This window comes from Diabrotica undecimpunctata, chromosome 3 (assembly GCF_040954645.1).
Source record: "Diabrotica undecimpunctata isolate CICGRU chromosome 3, icDiaUnde3, whole genome shotgun sequence".
Classification (NCBI taxonomy): domain Eukaryota; kingdom Metazoa; phylum Arthropoda; class Insecta; order Coleoptera; family Chrysomelidae; genus Diabrotica; species Diabrotica undecimpunctata.
The window spans coordinates 30,731,764-30,752,527 of NC_092805.1; the positions used below are offsets into that span (position 1 = coordinate 30,731,764).

Genomic DNA, 20,764 nt, shown 5'->3' on the forward strand with positions numbered 1-20,764 from the left:
GCATGCGTCTTTGCACAAACTCCAACTTCATAGAAGCTAGCTGAGCAACCTAATCGATCCGAGATACGATCAGCTGATATCGATGAGAATTAGAAAAGAAGAATATGTCATATTTATAAGGACGACACCTACCGGTGAATTTTCAGTTTTCAAAGGTGTCGAATTTGTTTCGGGGTGGTGTCATTTTTCTCTAAAAATGTAAGTTTTTCGATAATAAATATTCTTTTCCTTTATGTTTTAGTGTATTTAAGATTTCCTTTTAATTATCTTGTTTGCATATTATCAAGGCGCCAAATTATGAAGTTTAACTAACGATAATAATCATTTTTTATGGACTGCGTTTTATTCATCTTGACAGAGAATACTTGATTTATCTTGATTGTTATTGCAAATTAATACATTTATTAGCCCTAACACAAATCTTACTAAAGTTTTTTTGCAACTGCAATGTTTGGGATAATTTAAAAATCGGCATACCTACTCATTTTTTGACATAAATTAACAGTGGCGTTACACAAGGTTGTCTGAAGGTTTGCAATCAATCAAAAAATGTTAAATTGTATATATATTGTTGACCCTGACTTTAACTAATGCTAAATATGTAACCTTATAGTAAACTTAATCCAGTAATCGAGTTTGTGTTAACCTTATACATTATAAACATCAGGTTTGACTTTGGTTTCTTTCTTAATATCTACATACTTAAATCTCAAGTTTCATTTATAGTGTCACACAGATAAATAGTGTAGAAATAACATACAAATATTTGGACAATACTTTTTATTCAGTTCATATTATTAAATACTTTTGGCAATATATTCAGTTGTTGATGCAATGCTTGTATTATATCACTTTTATCTAAATTATAGTTTTCCTTCTTAAAATCAAAGCAAAATATTGTTTTATCAGTATTTTAGTAGAGCTGCAAAGAGCTCAACAGTTAAATTTTATATCCAAGAACTCTCTGCATTGTGTTTATTACATGAAAGCTATTAATTTTTGAATTTTTATAGAGCAAAATTAAAGATTTTATAAGCCTCCATATTCTCTATTAGTGTAACTTATGTCCTGGAACCACACCTGCAAACTAACAAATAAAATGTATTGTATTTATGGTTCATTGTGTTCTCATACTCATACATCCACATTTCAAAGAATTATTCAAAGGGGCTTTTGTTGCATTTTTAACTAGTTAAAAAATAACACAAAACGAGTTTTTTAGACCTGTCTGACATACAGAAACAGATTTTAAACTAAACTCAATTTCTTTAAAAAACAATCAGTTTTTGCACACAGTGAGAATTTATGATTCAAGGCTTGTTATAAGATACTGATGATAATTTGTATTTTTTGGTATGTAAAGGATGTTTTTATGAGTTTTTAAAGCCATAATGTTCAGAACTCTATCTGTCATAGCTCACACACTGTCTGATTTCAACCAAACTTTGTGAACATATTATTATAAATGTGAACATGTGAACATTATTAATGTCATAATAAAACTTAATTCAAACAATTTAAGACTGAACAAGTAGTAGCCTGTGGTTGCTTGCCGTTAAGGTAAACTAATTTAGTAACATTAACAACTTTACTGTCAATGACTCATATAATGATTCAAAGAATCTAAATATGTCCCTAATATCAATGTGTCCCAATGTCCATGAATCAATATGTGATTCAAGGATATTTATTATTTTAATATTAAAATAGTCTTGCATATGGTAGACTCTGGATATATATTACCATTGGGATGGTGAATTTAACCTATGGCATACCACAAATGAACCTAATGTATTTGTCAAGAAATAAAAAATACAAACACGTTACTTGAAATTTTTTGTTGTATTCTTTATGCACTAGAAGGGTGTCAGATTTACTTGAAATTTAAACAGTTAAAACAAAAGAGTGTTGCTTATTTGTTTTTATTGTACAAATTGCACTTAGTGATTCATTCTGCTAATGGCTTCAAGAACTAGTATCTTCATACTAAACATGAATGTTCTGTTCACACAAGACCCAATAGATATACACTAGTGACCAAAATTCTGGAGATTTTACAAAAATTTTAGTTTTGTTATCAGCATTCCTCTTTTTCACAAGACTTATGTTATTTATAAGTTTATCTATAATTTTATTGCATCATTTTATGCTTCTACTTAATATTTAACATCTATTTTAAGAGGAAAAACCCCCTAAAATTTAAAAATAAATAAAACAACAGCTGTTAGCTATTAGTAGATATATTTAAAAAAAAAATGGTACAATGGTTATTATCAAGAGAATTAGTATTTGGTGGGATAACCTTTGTTTTTTAGGAAAGACTTGATTCTGCTAGGCATGGAGTTCACAAGATGAGCCAAATCTTCTGGTGTAATAACTCTAAACTAGTTTTGAATAATGGCTTCTATCAGTTCTCTCTTGTTACTTGGGTTTCAGCGTGATACTAACACTTTCTGCCTTGACCATAAATTTTCTATTGGATTTAGATCGGGACTATTTCCAGGCCAGGGCAGGACAGTAATGTCATGGTTTCTCAACCATTCTATGGAAGTCTTAGCCATATGACAAGGCGCTCCATCCTGCTGGAAGATGCATTGTTGGGCATCCCCTTCAAACAACTCATTAGTGGTCATGCAAGCCCATACCATCACACTCTCAGGGTGCTTCATAGTGACTGTAGTATACTGGGACAAAAGGTCTTCTCCCGGTCGGTCACAAACAAACTTCACTCTGTCACTTTCAAAGATTGAGATTCTGGTTTTTGATCACTCCAAATTACCTTACTCCACTGTTCTACTGTCCACCCTCTGTGTACCAAACCCCAATCAATGCGTTTTTGCCTCGGTTTTTTGTTCAGAAATGGCTTATTTCTAGGAGTTCATGCTCGCAATGCATTTTCATACAACTTTCTTCTAATAGTGTCCGATATTTGTAAGTGAGTTGATTTGACAAGCATTAATTTCTTTTGCGGATCAGCGACGATCTTCTAAAGAAAGTTGGCATATTCTATGCTCATCATATTGACTAACTTTCAGTGTTATGATAACGTTTACAAACTTTCACTACACCTATTTTGTGGCGCCACCACTTAATTTGTTTGATATTTCTTGATATGTGTAACCTTCTTCTTGAAGGATAATTGCTTTGGCTCTTTTTCCTGGTGGCCAGTCAACACGTTTTGGGTTTCTTGGTGCCATTTTCATTGAATTGACACTGATGTATTCCTCTCTGACAATTAAACAATATCACCTTAGTAACAACTACATGAAGTCACTAATAAACACTGGAAGTCATATGAATCTGTACTAACTGCTTCCAATTGGGTCATTGACTGACTAGCAAAACCCTGACACAATACAGTATTGCCAATGTTGCCATTCACAAATCTCGAATTTTCTGCATTTCACTTAAAATAATATGATAATTTTTGTAAAGTTTCCAGAATTTTGGCCACTAGTGTATGTATTACTTGAATTAACTAACTAGAATTGCAACTGAAGGAGTTTGAAGAGAACCAACTTTATTAGTCATCAAATTTACATCATTTACTTCAGCATTTTTTTGACAAAACTTTTTGATCTAAAATCCAGAACAATAAATTAAGTATATTTTCCCAATTATGTTTCATTATTCATATATATATATATATATATATATATATATATATATATATATATATATATATATAAGATGATAAAAATGAGATACCACCAATAAACAGCTTTCCAATAATAATGAATGGTAATCCATACACATACAGGTCATGCTTTACTATCATTTGAATTGTTTTTAATGCATAAAAATGTTTCAAATAGTTTATTTTGAATTAATAAAGTACTTAAATTGATATTAATGGATGTTTATACTTCCATACTAATAATTTATTTGGTGATAACCCATTATTCATTTATCATCTTACATTTGAGTCATTGAAAATTAATATTTGTTATTTATTTACCTAATATAAGGGAAACCTTATTTATAACAAAATTTTAGATCATAAATAATAATATGAAGTAAAAGATTTAGTCAGAAATAATATTAAAAGATAACATTACATAATCATGAAGTTCATACAGAAAATAAGATAAATGAATAAGTCACAGCTGAATAAGTCATAAAATTTTGGAAGTAATAAAAACATCAGTCTCTGTTGAATTTAAATAGGTTATAGTACTAGAGATTGGCTAGTGTACAAAACAATTGGCCAGATAATCATGTATGAAAAATAATTTATGTTTTTTTAGAAAGCTAGTTGGAATCTACAAATGAACTTTTTTAATACTGGAAGTACATTCAATTGGGTCATTAAACCATTTGTATATTTTAATTTTAATTTTTGCCATTTTGTCTAGTTTTCTGGCAGTTTATTACATATATATCTACTGCAAATGACATACACAGTACTTAACTTATTTTTGCATTGCATTATGTTAATTTTAATATTTGACTACGCCAAGGCATTTGACCGTTGTCAGCACCAGAAGATGGTCACCGCACTATAAAGAGTAGGATTGGACGAGAAGAACATTCGGATCATCATGAATTTATACTGGAACCAGTGTGCTCAAGTCAAGGTCGAAGACCAGCTGACCGACCAAGTGAATATCATGCGAGGAGTAAGGCAAGGATGTGTGCTATCGCCGACTCTTTTCAATATATACTCTGAGGAGATTTTTAATGAAGCCCTCACAAACCTAGACATGGGAATCCGAGTGAACGGTGAATACATCAATAATATCCGCTACGCCGATGACACTGTGTTACTAGCAACCAGCCTAAACTATCTGCAGGCCTTACTAGACTGAGTGAGAACTGTGAGCGTAACATACGGACTGAACCTTAATATTAAGAAAACTAAATTCATGGTTGTCAGCCGTACAAATTTAGATCCCGGGGCACTAATGGTAGGTAGCGAAGAGATCCAGAGAGTCGACAGATTCACTTACCTCGGAACTACCCTCAACGTACAATGGGACTACGCTCAAGAGATTAGATCCAGAATTGAAATGGCACGGTCTACATTTATTAAGTTGAGATCCTTGCTCTGCTGCAGTGATCTCAGTTTGGGAACCAAGATGCGGATAGTGAGGTGCTACGTTCTTCGAGTGTTACTATATGGAGTTGAAGCCTGGACACTGACGCAAGCCACTGAAAAAACGAATCGAAGCCTTCGAGATGTGGATATACAGAAGGATACTAAAAATATCTTATGTGGACTATGTCACCAACGTTGAGGTCCTACAGCGCATGACAAAAGAAAAAGAAGTGCTTAATTTAATTAAACAACGTAAGCTTGAGTACCTCGGCCACGTGATGCGGAACGAAGAAAAATATCGAATTCTTCAACTTGTTATGCAGGGTAAAGTATTTGGCAGAAGAGGACCGGGACGCCGTCGTATCTCGTGATTGAAAAATCTCCGACAATGGTTTGGGATGACCTCAGCGGAGCTGTTTCGCAGAGCAGTCAACAAAACCATGATAGCCTTGATGATCGCCAACATCCGGACCGGATAAGGCACTGAAGAAGAAGAATTATGTTAATTACATGCATTATATCTGTAGAAGAAAGACTTTGTATCATTAATCCTCACATTTGACATGCCTTCCTTCAAAAAGTCAGTATTGGACCCTAAATAAATTTTTAACTAGCTTATATTAGCTTTGATTAGATAGACTACATAAAAATCATCCATACATAACAACAATTGACCAGTTTGAGGTTGTCAGCTCATACTTATATCTGGGATCATTGATCAAAGACACAGGATCACTAAAATATTATTTAAAAATATTAATTAATTAAACAATATTGAACGACTTTCAGATTTATCATCATAAGTGGCTCGACAATCCGTTGTGTATCTTGGCCTGCTCACAAAGAAGTCGCCACTCCTGTCGATTCCTGGCAACTTCCCTCCATCTTCTAACCCTTTGAATCTGTAGGTCTTCTTCCACATCATCAGGCCATCTCATTTGTGGTCGTCCTCTGCTTCTTGTGCCCTCTGGTTTTGAAAATGTTAATCTCTTCATGTATTTGTGATCTGACATCTTAGCAACGTGTCCAGCCCATCTAAGTCTCTACACTTTAACGAATTTCACAATATCTATCAAAAATCTTTCTAAGAATTTTTCTCTCGAAAATACCAAGAAGTCTTTCATCATTTTGAGATAAGATCCACGTTTCAACCCCATATATCAAAACCGGTCTGATTAAGGTCTTGTATATGTATATTAAGCTTTACTGCACGTTTTATATTTTTATTTTTTAAATGCTTCTGGAGACCTTGAACAGTTCTGTTTGCTATTGCTATGCGTCTTTTTATTTCGTCGCTTGTCGTGTTTGTTGCGTTTACTAGCGATCCAAGATATGTAAATTCTTTGACTTGCTCAAAGGTATGGTTGTTAATTTGAATTCTCTGTTGGATATTTCGAGAGTTTTTAGAAACCAACATATATTTGGTTTTTTCCTCATTTACAAGTCCTAATTCACTTGCTGCGTCCGCAAGCCTTGTAAAACACTGCACCATGTCTCTCATACTTCTGCCTACTATAACTATATCGTCAGCGAATGCGAGAATTTGCGTCGATCTATTAAAAATAGTTCCATTCATTGTAATATTTAATTGTCTGATTCCCTTTTCCAAAGCAATATTAAAGAGGAGACACGCCAACGCGTCCCCCTGTCTTAGACCATTATTAATGTCAAAGAACATAGAGTTTTCTCCTTCAATTCTAACGCATGAGCTTACGTTTTGCATTGTTAGTTGGGTCAACTTAACTAACTTAGGTGGGATCCCAAAGTCTATCATTGCATTATATAATTCAGTTCTTTTCACACTGTCATAAGCTGCTTTGAAGTCAATGAAGAGATGGTGTGTATCTATGTTATATTCTAGTGACTTTTCTAGATTCTGCCTATGTGCTTGAATTTGATGTGTAATTGACTTTCCAGCAGTAAATTCGCGTTGATATTGCCCAACAATATCCTTTGGAAAATGTTTAAGTCTTTCAAATATTACATTGCCGAAGATTTTATACGCAGATATAATGCCTCTAGTTCTTACACTCTAGTTGATCACCCTTTTTATGCAACGGACATATTATTCCCTTCAGCCACTCTTCTGGTACCCATTCATTCTGCCATATAAGTACTATTAGTTTATGGATTGCTGCAAAAAGTTGATCACCACCTTTTTTATACATTTCCGAACAGATTTCATCGATTCCTGGGGCTTTATTGTCTTTGAGTTTTAGGATCGCATTTGACACTTCTTCTCTTGTTTGTTTCTTCACTATGTAGTTGACGTTGTAGATTTTGTTGATTTACTATGTTGTAACCTCCTTCAATATCGTTTATATTTAGATATTCGCTGAAATGTTGTGCCCATCTGTTGAGAACTGAGTTTTTATCATGTAGAATTTTACCGTTAGTCTGTTTACAAATTTTTAATCGTGGTTTAAATTCTCGACGGCTACTATTTAAGGATTTGTAGTATTTCCTCGTTTCATTTTTATCGAATAAACTTTGTATCTCACTGAGAGTGTTCTGTTCGTATTCCCTCTTCTTACGTCGACGGATACGTTTTTCCTCTCTTCTAAGACGTGTATACTTTTCTTTTTTTTTCCGTGTACAACCTTCGTCAATGGTTTTTTTATATGCTGCGTTCTTTCTATTTGTGGCCATTTCGCACTCATGATCAAACCAATGATTTGTTTTTTCTGACTTGGTTTTGCCCAATATTTCAACGGATTTCTGTAACACAATATCTCATATATTTGCCCATAGTTGGTTAATATTTTCTTCTTCTTCAAGTTTTTTGTTCTTATTTGATCTTCTATTTGCCGTGTGTATCCATTTGCAATGTCGGGATCTTTTAGTTTATTAATTTTGATTTTTTCTCTTTAAATCGTGCTTTAAATAATGATCACTATCTATATTTGCTCCTCTAAAAAACCTAACATCTTATAAGTTACAGCAGTGTCTTGCATCGATGATTATATGATGTATTTGGTTAATCGTTTTATTATCAGGAGATTTCCAAGTTCCCTTATTTATATCTTTATGGGGAAATCGTGTCCCAGCTATTACCATATTCGCTGTTTATTGCGACATCGGAAAGTTTATGATTCTGAGACCGTTATCATTAGAGTCTACGTGTAGGCTCTCTTTTCCGATGGTGGGCGAAAATATATTCTTTCTTCCGACTTTGGCATTAAAGTCTCCTGCTATTATTTTGATGTCATTTTTTGGGCACTCATCGTACTCTCGGTCTAGTGTCTCATAGAACATGTCTTTTCATTATCCTCTTTTTCTTCCGTTGGAGCATGGATGCTAATAATGCTAATATTAGCGAACTTCCCTTTAAGTCTTATTCGACATATCCTATAATCAATAGCTTTGAAATCGATTACACTACTTATGTTTGACCTTGCTGCTTACAATAAATCCGGTACCAAATTCGTGTCGGGTAGGTATGTCCACTGTAGTAAATATTGCAGTTATTTTTTTCCAGGATGCCTGAGCTAATCCACCCCATTTCCTGTAAAGCAATGATATCTGCTTTGGCATTATTCATTTCTTGTATGAGCAGAGCCGTGGCTCCAGGCTGATAAAGGCTTCTTACGTTCCACATGCAAATTTTTAAATCATTATCCATATTTCGTTTGCGATTTCGTCGTAGGTTAAACAGTCCGGTTTCTTTCTTTGTAGCTCTCATAACAAAAGGTTTTTTACTTTCAACTTTAACCAACTCTAAAAATGAGGTTAATCATCTGCTTAATATTCGCAATACTGACAAATGGATGTGAATCTTGGATCGTTCGACAAGCAGAAAAAAGAAATATAGACATATATAGACAATATAGAAATAAAATCAGTAAAATGTTCTGTTGGAGAAGAATGTTATTATGAATTCCGTGGACGAACCACAGGACAAATAATTCAATTTTAAAACCATCATCATCATCATCATCATCATCGTGCTACAGCCCTTAGAGGGCTTCGACCTTCTCAAGCTTTCTATTCTGTCCCTCGCTTGCATTTTCCAGTTGCCGACTCCGATCTTCTCGGCATCTTGTGTTACCCCGTCCATCCACCTCAGCTTTGGTCTACCCCGTCTTCTCATTCCCACGGGTTGCGCTGTTAGAATCTTTTTTATCATGTTTGACTCAGGGGCCCGGGCTACATGTCCTGCCCACTGCAGGCGGTTTCGCTTAATTATAGTGGTAATATCTTTACCACCAAACGTATGCTTGTAGATATTCTGCAGTTCAAAGTTATATCTACGCCTCCATATTCCGTTCTCACAGACCGCTCCGAATATCTTGCGTAGCACCTTTCTTTCAAAAATGGATAGAGCGGATTCATCTATTTTCGTTAGCGTCCATGCCTCTGATCCACATGTGAGAACGGGGACTATCAGTGTTCTATACAGCCTTATACGAGTTTTTTGAGACAGACGTTTGTTAGCTAAGTACTTTGATAGAACATGATAACACGATAACCGATATCCCTAGATATATGAACTCTTGGACTGCTTCGAAGTTTTGGTCATTGATGATTAAATTTGTGTCAACATTTCCAGCTCTTGTGTTTGTGTTAGTCGCCATGAATTTGGTTTTATTTTAATTTATCTGTAACCCCATTCGTTCTGCTGCTGCTAGTAGCTCGGTTAGGATTTCCGCAGTTCTCGCCCTACTTCTTGTTATAATGTCCACGTCGTCTGCATATGCTAGAATTTGGACTGATCTTAAAACCAAAAAGTAGAAATCTGAAGATTTCTTGGTTGTCAAAACCAAACATCAAATTTTTTTAAGTCTGTGCCTTCTATAAATTACAAGGCAAAACAGACGATGAAAGGACTGACATGGGGAATCTAAAATTGCATTCCACAACGTATCGATTCATGTAAGCAAGAACTTTTCGGGAACTGGTTTCTTATACTCATAAATAGTAAATAAAGATAAAGAAAAGACAGTATAGTGATTGATTTCACGTATAGTGCCTCTGCATATTCGCTTATATGTATTTCACTGCAACAGGACTCATCAGAGTGGTACAGAAGCCCTAGTGCTTCTTATTCCTATCATCAAATAGTTGTTCAGTGGTCTTGTATTCTGTCTATTATTTCATGTTTCTCCTTCATTATTTCTCTTAGTTGCTTTATCTTTGTCTTGTACAGTCTTTGAGTTTTTTATTTCTTCATTGTCATATCTTAATTTTAATCTTGCTTTATTCTTGTTTTTTCTTGTGTGCTTGTGATTCCATAGCAAAACACTAATTTCTTCTTTTTTCTTCTTGAATCTATCGATTTCTATCTGCTATGCCATACTGATTTTTTATCTTATTTCTGTTCCACTATTCCTTGTGCTTCAAAGTGCATCAATTTTGTTACTTCTTGTTCACATTACTCTTTGATGTAGATTTCCTTGAGTTTATCTATACAACATCTAACATGTTTGTTTCTCTTTACTGTTTCCTTTGCTTTTAAACTGTTGATAACTGCATGTAAAGATACAGTTACCAGCAGCAGTTATGGTGTTGTCACTAAACCATCATTATTTTGAGTCTCTTATTTTGTATTCAAATGATCTATTGTAATCTAATAATACTTTTTAAAAGTTCCTTTGTGTATTTGGGGTGTATAATTATATAAAAAGAACATTAATTTTTCTCACATACCATGTATTGTATACTTAGCTAAATATAGATTTATAATGTATTGTTATTTGTTATTGTTGTGGGATGTAAATATTTATGTACAATCAGTAGATCAAAGTTCAGTTGTACTGAATAGTATGTATAAGCTGGTGTATTAGGTCTATATAGCAGAGAATATTTAAGAAACCAGGTACAGCTTTGACTGAGAACAACAGTGCAACATTAGTAGGATTTAATTAGTAAGTAGGAAGAGAGTTTATGTAATAAAAACTGATAAAAGAATTAGTCTAAAGGTGATATGGTATTGCTTGGTGTAACAGATATTTGTAACTTGAAGCAGATTGTGGTAATTACTTGAAAGCCATAATAATGACATTTATTGCTTGCAGCACAGTAGTTTTTATACAATTCTTTGTGAAAATGCAATAATTTTGAAACCATCGAGTTTAATATAAAATGACATATTTAAAAAAAAACATGTTTTTATTAGTATTACTTAAAATTGTGAAAGTCATGAATATGTCACAATTTATGATCCTGTAGAAATATTACTGCCATATTCTGATGTGGTAAATCTTTTATTGATGGGACATGTATATTTACTATACAGAGTGAGTTTTATGTACAAAAAACCTCAATTATCTCGGAAACAGCTTGCAAAATTTTTATAAATTTTGTTGTGTAAGAGTCCTGTGATGCAGTCTATATTATAGTGGTATTTATAATGTTGTCAGATCTTTTGTTTTTGTGAAAATCTAATGAACTTTCTTATTTCAGATGGAACACCCTGTATATTTTTTTGCTTTTTGAAGTCCTTAAGAAATATTCAATATTTTTTATGTAAATATGTTCCCTATACTTAAATGCAATAATGTCGGAGTTATTGCTACATTTACATTATTTTTAGAGAAGTTAAAATAATACATTTAGGTTAATAACTCGTTTAATTTGAATAATCTTCAATAATTTATATCCTAATAATATCATAACAAGGTTTACTGTCATTGAATTAGTAAAAAGTTTAACCAAACTGGTGCAGTAAAAGATTTATCCAAATCATAGCGCAGAAAACCTATAGCAGCTGGATAAAAAATTATGTTATAGCTACAGTAAAACCTCCATTAACCGAAATAATAATTAATAATTGGGGGGGGGGGGAGGCCGTTTCGGATAACAAGAATTTCGGTTAAAAATAACATTGTTTTTTATAATATTCTTGATTAAAGTATTGGTATTAAAAAATACTGAGTTGATTTCGTAACGTTTTCTCATAAGTAAATCCAAAATAAAGTAATAAAATTAAGGAAAATGAACAAGTTTAACATGCTTTTTTAAAGAAATCTTCTATTTTTTTTTTGCGTTTTCGTTTGACAACGATGTTTCTCTCTCCCTCCATCGTTCATTTGCAGAACGTCATGAGTTTGCCTCATTCGATTGTTCGACGAAACGTAAAGCAATCTGAAAAGGACAAAACTTTAGGCAATGACAACAAAAATTAAGAATCTAGTTGTGTCCCTAACTAATTAGGCCTACTGTATAAAATTCTTTCCTCTAAAGCATTGAAAATCTCGTCGACGTTCTTGTGCTGTCTGTTGCCTCTTGGGTCGTCATCTTCGTCGTCTGATATGCTCAGATTGTCTGGATAAAGAACCATATCAATGATGTCATGGTTGATGAATTCACGTTCTGAGTCATCAGCTGCTAACCACTCACGTATCTCTTCTTAGTTAATTTCGTCATATCCCGGCAAATTTTTAATGAAAGGTTTAATTTCTTCTGTCGTTTCGTTACCATTTTCTTCTTCAGGATCGTCAATCAAAATCTTATCAAAAAGTTTGTTCCAGCATTTTTCCAAAGTTTAAGATTTGATCTTGGCCCACGACTCAGCTCACCAATAAACATGTTACATTGTTAAAGATTTGAGAATTTCGGGAACACTTTTGGATTAATTCGTCTCCTGTAATAACAGATGTCTTAAGAATGCTCCTCTATAATGTCTCTTGAATGTCTCTATGACTCCCTGGTCTAACGGCTGAATTAAGCTTGTGACATTCGGTGACAAAAATCTGACAATTGTCACCATTTTGTAGATTTTGAGGGTGAGGGCGCATTGTCAACAAGCAACATTGCTTTGATGGGAAGGTTTTTTGATTTTAAAAAGGATTTTACACTTGAGACGAATTCATTTTCGAACCATTCTAAAAATAAAGTGGTCGACATGAATGAACTTTTTTGGCTTCTATAACTGAAAGTGCTTTTTCGGAAATATCTTTTAGAGCTCTTGGTTTTTGTGATTTCCCAACACACATAGACATCAATCGGTGAGTGAAATTAACGGAATTGTTTACGTTTTGCGACAAACATTTACTATTTATTGACGAAATTATTGAAACTGTCAGCCGTTTCGGTTAAACGATGTTTCGGTTAAAAAGGTTTCGGTTAAGGGAGGATTTACTGTATGTCAATATTTTTAATCTTGGACCTTGAATGCGACATCAATGAAAAAACTGGAATCATTTGAGCTGTGGGTGTACAGAAGAATTCTGAAAATATCATGGACAGAACACCTCACAAACAAAGAGGTTCTGGGAAGGATGAACAAAGAAATGGAAATTTTAAATTCAATAAAAACAAGAAAATTAGAATATCTCGGACATATTACACGTGGAGAGAAATACACCTTGCTCCAACTGATTATGCAGGGAAAGATCCAAGGAAAGAGAAGCATAGGGAGGCGTAGAATGTCATGGCTGCGCAACCTGAGAGAGTGGTACGGATGTACATCAAATGAACTTTTCAGAGCAGCCGTCTCAAAAGTCCGAATAGCTATGATGATTGCCGACCTCCACCGCGGAGATGGCACTTGAAGAAGAAGAATATTTTTAAATGTAGAAAAATTTGGAATTTTAGAAAACCAATAAAGGCAATTTAAATATAATAAATATTATATAAATATAAAATAATACGCGATAAAATTCGATTTTTAAAACTTTGCAATACATTTTGCAACAATCCTGAATGCTTAATTATTTTTATCTCTGTGGTAATCCTATCTTTTAATTTCTGGATATTGCCAGGTTTTGTTTTATAAACGATGTTTTTTAAATGTCTTAACAGGAAATAGTCTAAAGGATTCATGTCGGGTGATCGCAGGGGCCATTCGATAAAATCACGCCTCCTGGTCCATCTTCTGAGAAACATATTATTTAGGTATTTCCTCACCACACGCGCATAGTGAGATGGAGCACCATCTTGTTGCAGCCAAGTATTGTCATTTGGGATATTGTTATTGTTTGAAAGTTTCGAATAATGAAATTTCTATATTAAAATGTAATTGAAAATACTTATACTCCAGTCGTCAGAGACGAAAATGCCACTGAACCTCAAAAAATCACACGAACAAGCTGAATTTTGCCAAGAATATTAATTTTGGGACCCCAAAAAATATGCAAAAAGTTTACCAGTTTTACCCTCGGGCTTTTCCCTAAAACCCCCCTCGCAGTGGGGTAAAAGCGCAAAAAAATTTACACAGAATTTAAACAAAAATGTGTATACGCATTTTTTGTATAGAATGAACCGTTCGCTTAGAAACAATGCTTGAAGCGACCGTCGATTTTGCATGTCAGTTACGCGCCCGAAATCAATGTTCAATAAAATTTGTATCAACTCGACGGTAAAAATTCGATATCTTTTGATTCAAGTGACCTATCGACAAAAGTCAAGATGCGTTTTAAAAGTAAAGAATTTAGCTTTTGTATGCAGTTTTTTATTTTGCCGCAAATAAACTCAGATTTTATACAGGTGTTAAATAAATAAACATGGCGCGATTTTTGCCATTTTCTATGATTTTCCGAAGCTACGAAGGCCATTCTTTCATACCATCGGACCGTGTATTCGGTCTTGCGAAGAGGAGCTTAACAAACAAGAAATTATCGAGGATGCAGATGTTTCCATTAAAATAATTCAAAATATGCGATTAAGTATTGACTTCGATGTTTTTAATTGGAAGCAAGGGGCAGTAGATCATTTTAAACCTATTGGCATCTCAATGGCACTTTAAAATTTAGCCTTCAAACAAGTTCCAATTCAAGCGAGCAGCAATATCGCAGCACATGATTCTCATCCAAACAGAATAGTTTTATCATCACCTTATTGGTAATTTCAAATCCATTATGAAAGGGAAAGAAAATGTTTTAAACATCAATCCTTTAAAAATGGCAATACTTTAGAAAAAGCATTCTTAAACAATAAACAATTATCTGATGTCAAATTATTAGCATGATTATCAGCATATAAGCAATGAGGCATAACCCTATCGCATTGAATTTTAGGAATAAGTTGAGCAAACTGCAATATTATTCCACCTCCAAGGCCAAATTCTTTTTTGTATTCATTGGATTTTCCCTTGGCTCCTTGATAAATATTGAAATCTATGAGGTAACCAGATTTCTGATTCCAACAACACGATTTATATCCAAAGCGTATGGGCTTGCCTTTTATATATTGTTTCATATCATGACGCCTATAGTATGGTATCATGGCCTCATCCACGCTAGATTCGGTTTCCCATACAGTGTATTCAGTAAATGTTAAATAATGTTAAAAATGTTAAAAATTCAGAGATATTTTGTATGTTTTGTCTGAACGATATATGTTTAGGTTATCGTTAATATGGAGGAATCAGATGGTTAATGGTTTCAAACTATTACATGTTACTTAAAATCAGTATATTTTTAACGTCATCAGATTCTTCCCAGTTCATGCGTCTTCTTGAATTCGTGCTGTACCCACTAATTGGTAAAATCCCTATAAAGGTTTTAAACTCGTTTACTCACGTTCTAAAGTAGTACCTTTTTGAAGAGCATAATGAACTGTCTCCTTTACAATATTGGTTAACAGCTCTTCACTGAAAAAAAAATCAAATATCTATAAAGGAGTGAGTGGTGGTGAATAAAATGAAGGAGTGTGTGTTCCATTGAGTTTTTTTATGTTCAATATCCAAATAAAGGGAATTTTCAGATGGTAAATCTCCCTGAATCCATTTCCGTGGTAGGAAAGTTACACTTTTTGCACGAATGTCAGTAGATGCCACTTGAATATCTTGAATTTCTTCATTTTGTGTCTCAATTTTTGTTTCCATCTTAGTCTCTTCCGTATCTTCTTCTTCCTGAACTTGTTTTACACTTTGAAGATCTGCCTCTTTTTCTATAGATTTATATTTTCTTGGTCGATTGTTTCTTCCTCTTGATGAATTACAGCTTCTGATTCTGCATCCAACATATTTTTGTTTAGGTTATTGAATGTTCCTCCACAGTCTTCATCTCCACTAGGAGGCTAGGAACACATCTGCACTGGAAGCCGACTCCATGAGGTTCGATTCTTCCAGCATGAACATAAATTTATATGCTCTTGATTCGTAAAAAAATTTTTAGGACGACTATTATTACTAGTACGACCGAAAGTGGTCGAGCCAAGTTGATTTGACATCTTATTTCCACCTTCTAGAACAAAAATGATTTTATGTAATAATAATATGCCTTGTTCTGATAAGTGGGCAGTTGTAACAAATAGTACAGATAAAATAATAGCACTTACTTGATAGATATATCTTTTTCAATGGTTTAGCAATACATTGCTACCAAAAACCAAATTTTTATCTACTTAATTTATACACAAAATTAACCTACAATTTTCAATATGCAATTTGTTAATATAAATCTAAGTTTTGCGACCAATTACCATTAAAACATACAAAGGAAACTGTTGTGAAATAAATCTGAACTTTGACTGCCCGAATAAGTCATGTCATTTTCAAAAATAGGACGCCATAGTAGACTATGTCAACTGTTGCAAAAACTCAACGCTGGACATTAATGGGTTAAGATTTGTTTTCAGTTGATGCAGTTTTTCTGCGCCCTGATTTTGATAAATCTTTTACTGAACCAGTTTCGTTGAACTTTTTTACTAATTTACTGACAGTAGGTCTTGTTATGGGATTTTGGTTAGAATATAAAATATTGAAAGATATTACACGTTTCTTGTTGACTTCTTTCTACACACATCACCATATCCTAAAATCATCAAAATCCCAATTCGTTCTTTGTCAGATATGGATTCATTGTGACTTTAAATAAATACCAAAAATACTAATTTATTGAAACGTCATTATTGTTATTGTAACAGTCATAATTATCAGTAGTAATATCCCTAGGACATTGATAACAGACGAGATAATTTCATGACAATCGAAAGCTCGTTCCTTGGTAACAGCACGAAGCCGAAGGCTGAGTGCTGTTACCAAGCAACGAGCTTGAGAAATTTGTCATGAAATTATGAGGCATTCATCAATGTCCGAGGGATATTCGGCGGATAATTTTTCGAAAAAAAAAAATCATAACTCAACATAACGAAACATTTATTTATTAAAAGTACAGTTAGTGAAAGTACAATTATTAAAATTTAAGTTAACATTAGATTCGTTGCTGTTCTCTACTATAGAAGATCTATTACCACGCATAATATTTATAATCTTGTTGTGGTGTTCTTGATCGAGTGACATTTTGAAATTTATTTGGATGAAGTTGTCAAACTCGATCGTGTTGTCATAGGGATTGAAAATTGCACTGAATGCAATTATCAGTCTAATGTTGACATGATTGGGGAAATTGTTCCACATGACACAAAATGACGAAATTTGAATGGTTGTTAGAACAGTCGAAAAATTATCATTATAATAGCCAGGCATAGCCATCTAAATGTTTTATTTTAACTTCGGTGAAGATAATGTAAATGTAGCAATAAATCCGAAATAATGTCATTTATGTATAGGAAACATTACATAAAAAATGTTCATTATTTCTTAAGTACTTAAGTCAAAAAATATACAGGATGATCCATTTGAAATAAGATTATTAATAAGTTCATTAGATTTCCAGAAAAATGAAGAATCTAACAATGTAAATACCATTATAATATCGGCCGCAACACAAGACAAAATCTATAAACATCGTATAAGCCGTTTAAGAGATAATTGAGACGTTCCATAAAACTCACTCTGAATAACAGCTTTGCTATTACAGTAGATGTAGAAGTAAATTTCCAATCAACTGGATTACTAATTAGTTATTTTTCTTTTCAGACTTTTCTACGAAGTCTTACATCTTCCCTAACAGAACTAAGTGAAATATGTGATAAAAGACTGGACTAAAATAGCTATTTAAAAAATTGTAGAATAATAGGTTTTTGAAAGTTGGTGCTTGTAATTTATTAGGAAAAATTTTCACTCGACTATAGATTAGTAAACTATTCAGCCTTCATACTGGAATTGGACGAATTATCAAAATTTCCACGGAATATTCTAAAACATGGCACGCCAAGAAAGAGAGCTAACAGCAAGCAGGTGTTAAGGGGAACCCGTTGTCAAGCTTGCCATCCGGAACAAATCAAAAACACGGGACAGTCTTGCCCAAAACTTGATTCAGGAGCGTAAGTACCAAACATTTATCACTTGTTTTTATAAATTGTTCCATCAATCGGTATAAATATAAAATAGAAGGCCCATCCAAAAAATAATAGACAGTTTTTATACATGAATATTCAGAGCTATGTTTATTTTTGACGCTGTTGATCTAAATAGTCCACTCATCTCCACAAGTAAACATCCTTCCACAACAAACAAATATAGTAAATCTCAGCTCCTAGTGACACGAGATTCTCCTGAGTAAAGTTCTCATGTTTTCTTCTTCTTTAAGTGCCGTCTCCCAATCGGAAGTTGGATATCATCATCACTATCTTTACTCTATCTACTGCTGCTCTGAAGACTTCCATTAAACTGCATCTAAATCAGTCCCTTAAATTGTTCAACCATGACACTCTCCTTCTTCCTGTACTCCTTCCTCCACTTATCTTCTCCTATATTATCAATCTTAGCATTTTATATCGTTGTCCCCTCATCTGGGACACGTCCAGATATTCCCATATAACTTTATTATTTCGTATTCTTTGCCTATTTCTCACAATACTTCTGTGTTCGTTTTCTTCTGTGTCATTTTCTCATATCCGAAGATATAAGGTTGAGAAGGTTTACTAGTTTTTATCTTGGATGTTCTAGGAAATGGTACATATAAGAGTCGTTGCTGCGGTGAAGCCACCTGATCTGATGGATAGCGTTAAGAGCCTTTCTCCATTTTTATTTTTTTCTGTTATTCACTTGTTCATTTAAACATTCTTCATTTCTGAAAAATATGTTCATTATTTTTCTTCCATTTTACTTTACTTACTTTACTTAATCAGTAGACCCATTTGTACCTTTCGGTGTTGGGCCGTTTATAATACAATTCATTAAATTACAATATTTTACAGTCTTCTGAGGTGTCCTAGCTCTTAACGAACTTTCTCCATTCCTTCCTATTGGATGCCATCTGTGTTGCTTCCTGCTAAGTCTTACCCTTACTCTGCAGTATCTGCGAGATGTCACTGTTCCATTCTTTAATGGATCTTCCTCTTTTGTTCTTCCCTATTGGTTTGGCGTCCCACACTCGTTTTACTTGTCTATTATTGTCCATCCGGGTTAGATGTCCGAACCATGCCAATTTTTTCTCCTTGATTGAGTTGAGTATCGGTTTGATTTTGAGTCTTTCTCTTATTTCTTCATTTCTGATTCTATCAGTTCTTTTTACTCCGATCGTTCTTCTGAGGTATTTCATCTCTGCTGCCTGAATTCTGCTCTGATGTCTTTTGTTTAATATCCAATTTTCTGCTCCATATGTCACTGTAGGTCTATATATTGTTTTGTATATTGTCATCTTGGTCTTTGTTGATATTTCTTTGTTATTAAGGAATCCTCTATTTAGTTCTTGGAATAATTTTCCTGTGTTTTCCATTCTGTTGTTAAGATCGTCCTCGATGTCTCCTTTGTTGTTGATTACTGTTCCTAAGTATTTGTATGTATTATTTTTTGTTGGTCTATCATTACTTCTATTTGATCTTCCGTCCCTTGTTTCCTTGATATTTTTATTATCTGAGTCGTCTCTTTGTTTACGTTTAAGCTGCATTTGCTTGCTTCTAGGTTCCATTTCTCTAAGTTGTATTTCAGTTTTTCTGCCGTTTCCGCATTTAATACTATGTCGTGTGCAAATATACACATCTCAGCGTTTATCATTTGCATTCTGTTTAACCGATGCAGTATTTCTTGAATGTTTTCTTACATTTTTTCACTATCTCGTCTATTACATTTATGAACAGCACTGGGCTTAGACTTCCCCCTTGTCTAACTCCTTGAGTTGTTTCAAATGATTCTGACTGTATATTTAACATTCTTACTGTATTTGTTGTTTTCATGTATATACTCTTTGTTGCTTCAATCAGTTCTTCACTTACTTGCTTCTTCTTTAGGCTTTCCCATATATCTTTTCGTTTGACTGAGTCGAATGCTTTTTCCCTGTCTATAAAACTCAGATATATTTCTTTATTTTTCTTTAAGGCTTTTTCTATTACTTGTTGCATGGTGAATATATGGTCTTGTGTGTTGTGTCCTTTCCTGAATCCACTTTGTACGTCCTCTAATTTCTTCCATTATAACTACTCAAAATATTCAGTGTTATACCTCAAATCTGGTATTATACAGTGTGTATCAGCCAAATGGAAATTTTGATTACAAATAAATATGGGCGTGTTCGAACACATTCTCGAACATTACTCCAGTTGTCGAGAGACCAAAATGCCACTGAACATCTAAAAATCATATGAACCCAAAAAAGATGCAAAAAAGTTGCCACTCCTACCCTCGGACTTACCCCTAAACCTCCAACTATGGGGGAAAAAGGAAAACATGGATTTACCAAGGCTGTAAAGATTTACAAGGCCGTAGAAAAAATGTTTCAATCAAGAAATGTAGCTGAGCAAAGTTTTAACAAAAAAGTTTATCAGCACTTTTTCTGTAGAATGAACCGTTCTTTTAGAAACAATGCTTGAAGCGATAGGCGATTTTGAATGTCAGTTACGCTTGTCTAGACGGTAAAAATTCGATATCTTTTCGACAAAAATCAAAATGCCTTAAAGGTGAAGAGAGCTTTCGTACCCAATTTTTGCATTTTGCTGGAA

At 33.7% G+C, this 20,764-nt stretch overlaps 1 protein-coding gene across 13 annotated transcripts in view; it reads left to right on the forward strand.

The window, feature by feature from the left end:
* The first annotated feature begins 108 nt into the window (after positions 1–108).
* Positions 109–20,764, forward strand: part of LOC140436621 (uncharacterized) — a 290,450-nt gene continuing 269,794 nt past the window's right edge. For 10 of the 13 annotated variants that reach the window (XM_072525589.1, XM_072525607.1, XM_072525608.1 and 7 more), the window contains exon 1: positions 17,943–18,148. The gene's annotated coding sequence lies outside the window, so the exon portion shown is untranslated. Of the gene's footprint in view, positions 199–10,831; positions 10,903–17,801; positions 18,149–20,764 lie in introns of those variants that run through there. The other 3 variants (XM_072525593.1, XM_072525594.1, XM_072525595.1) reach the window with 2 other exon arrangements.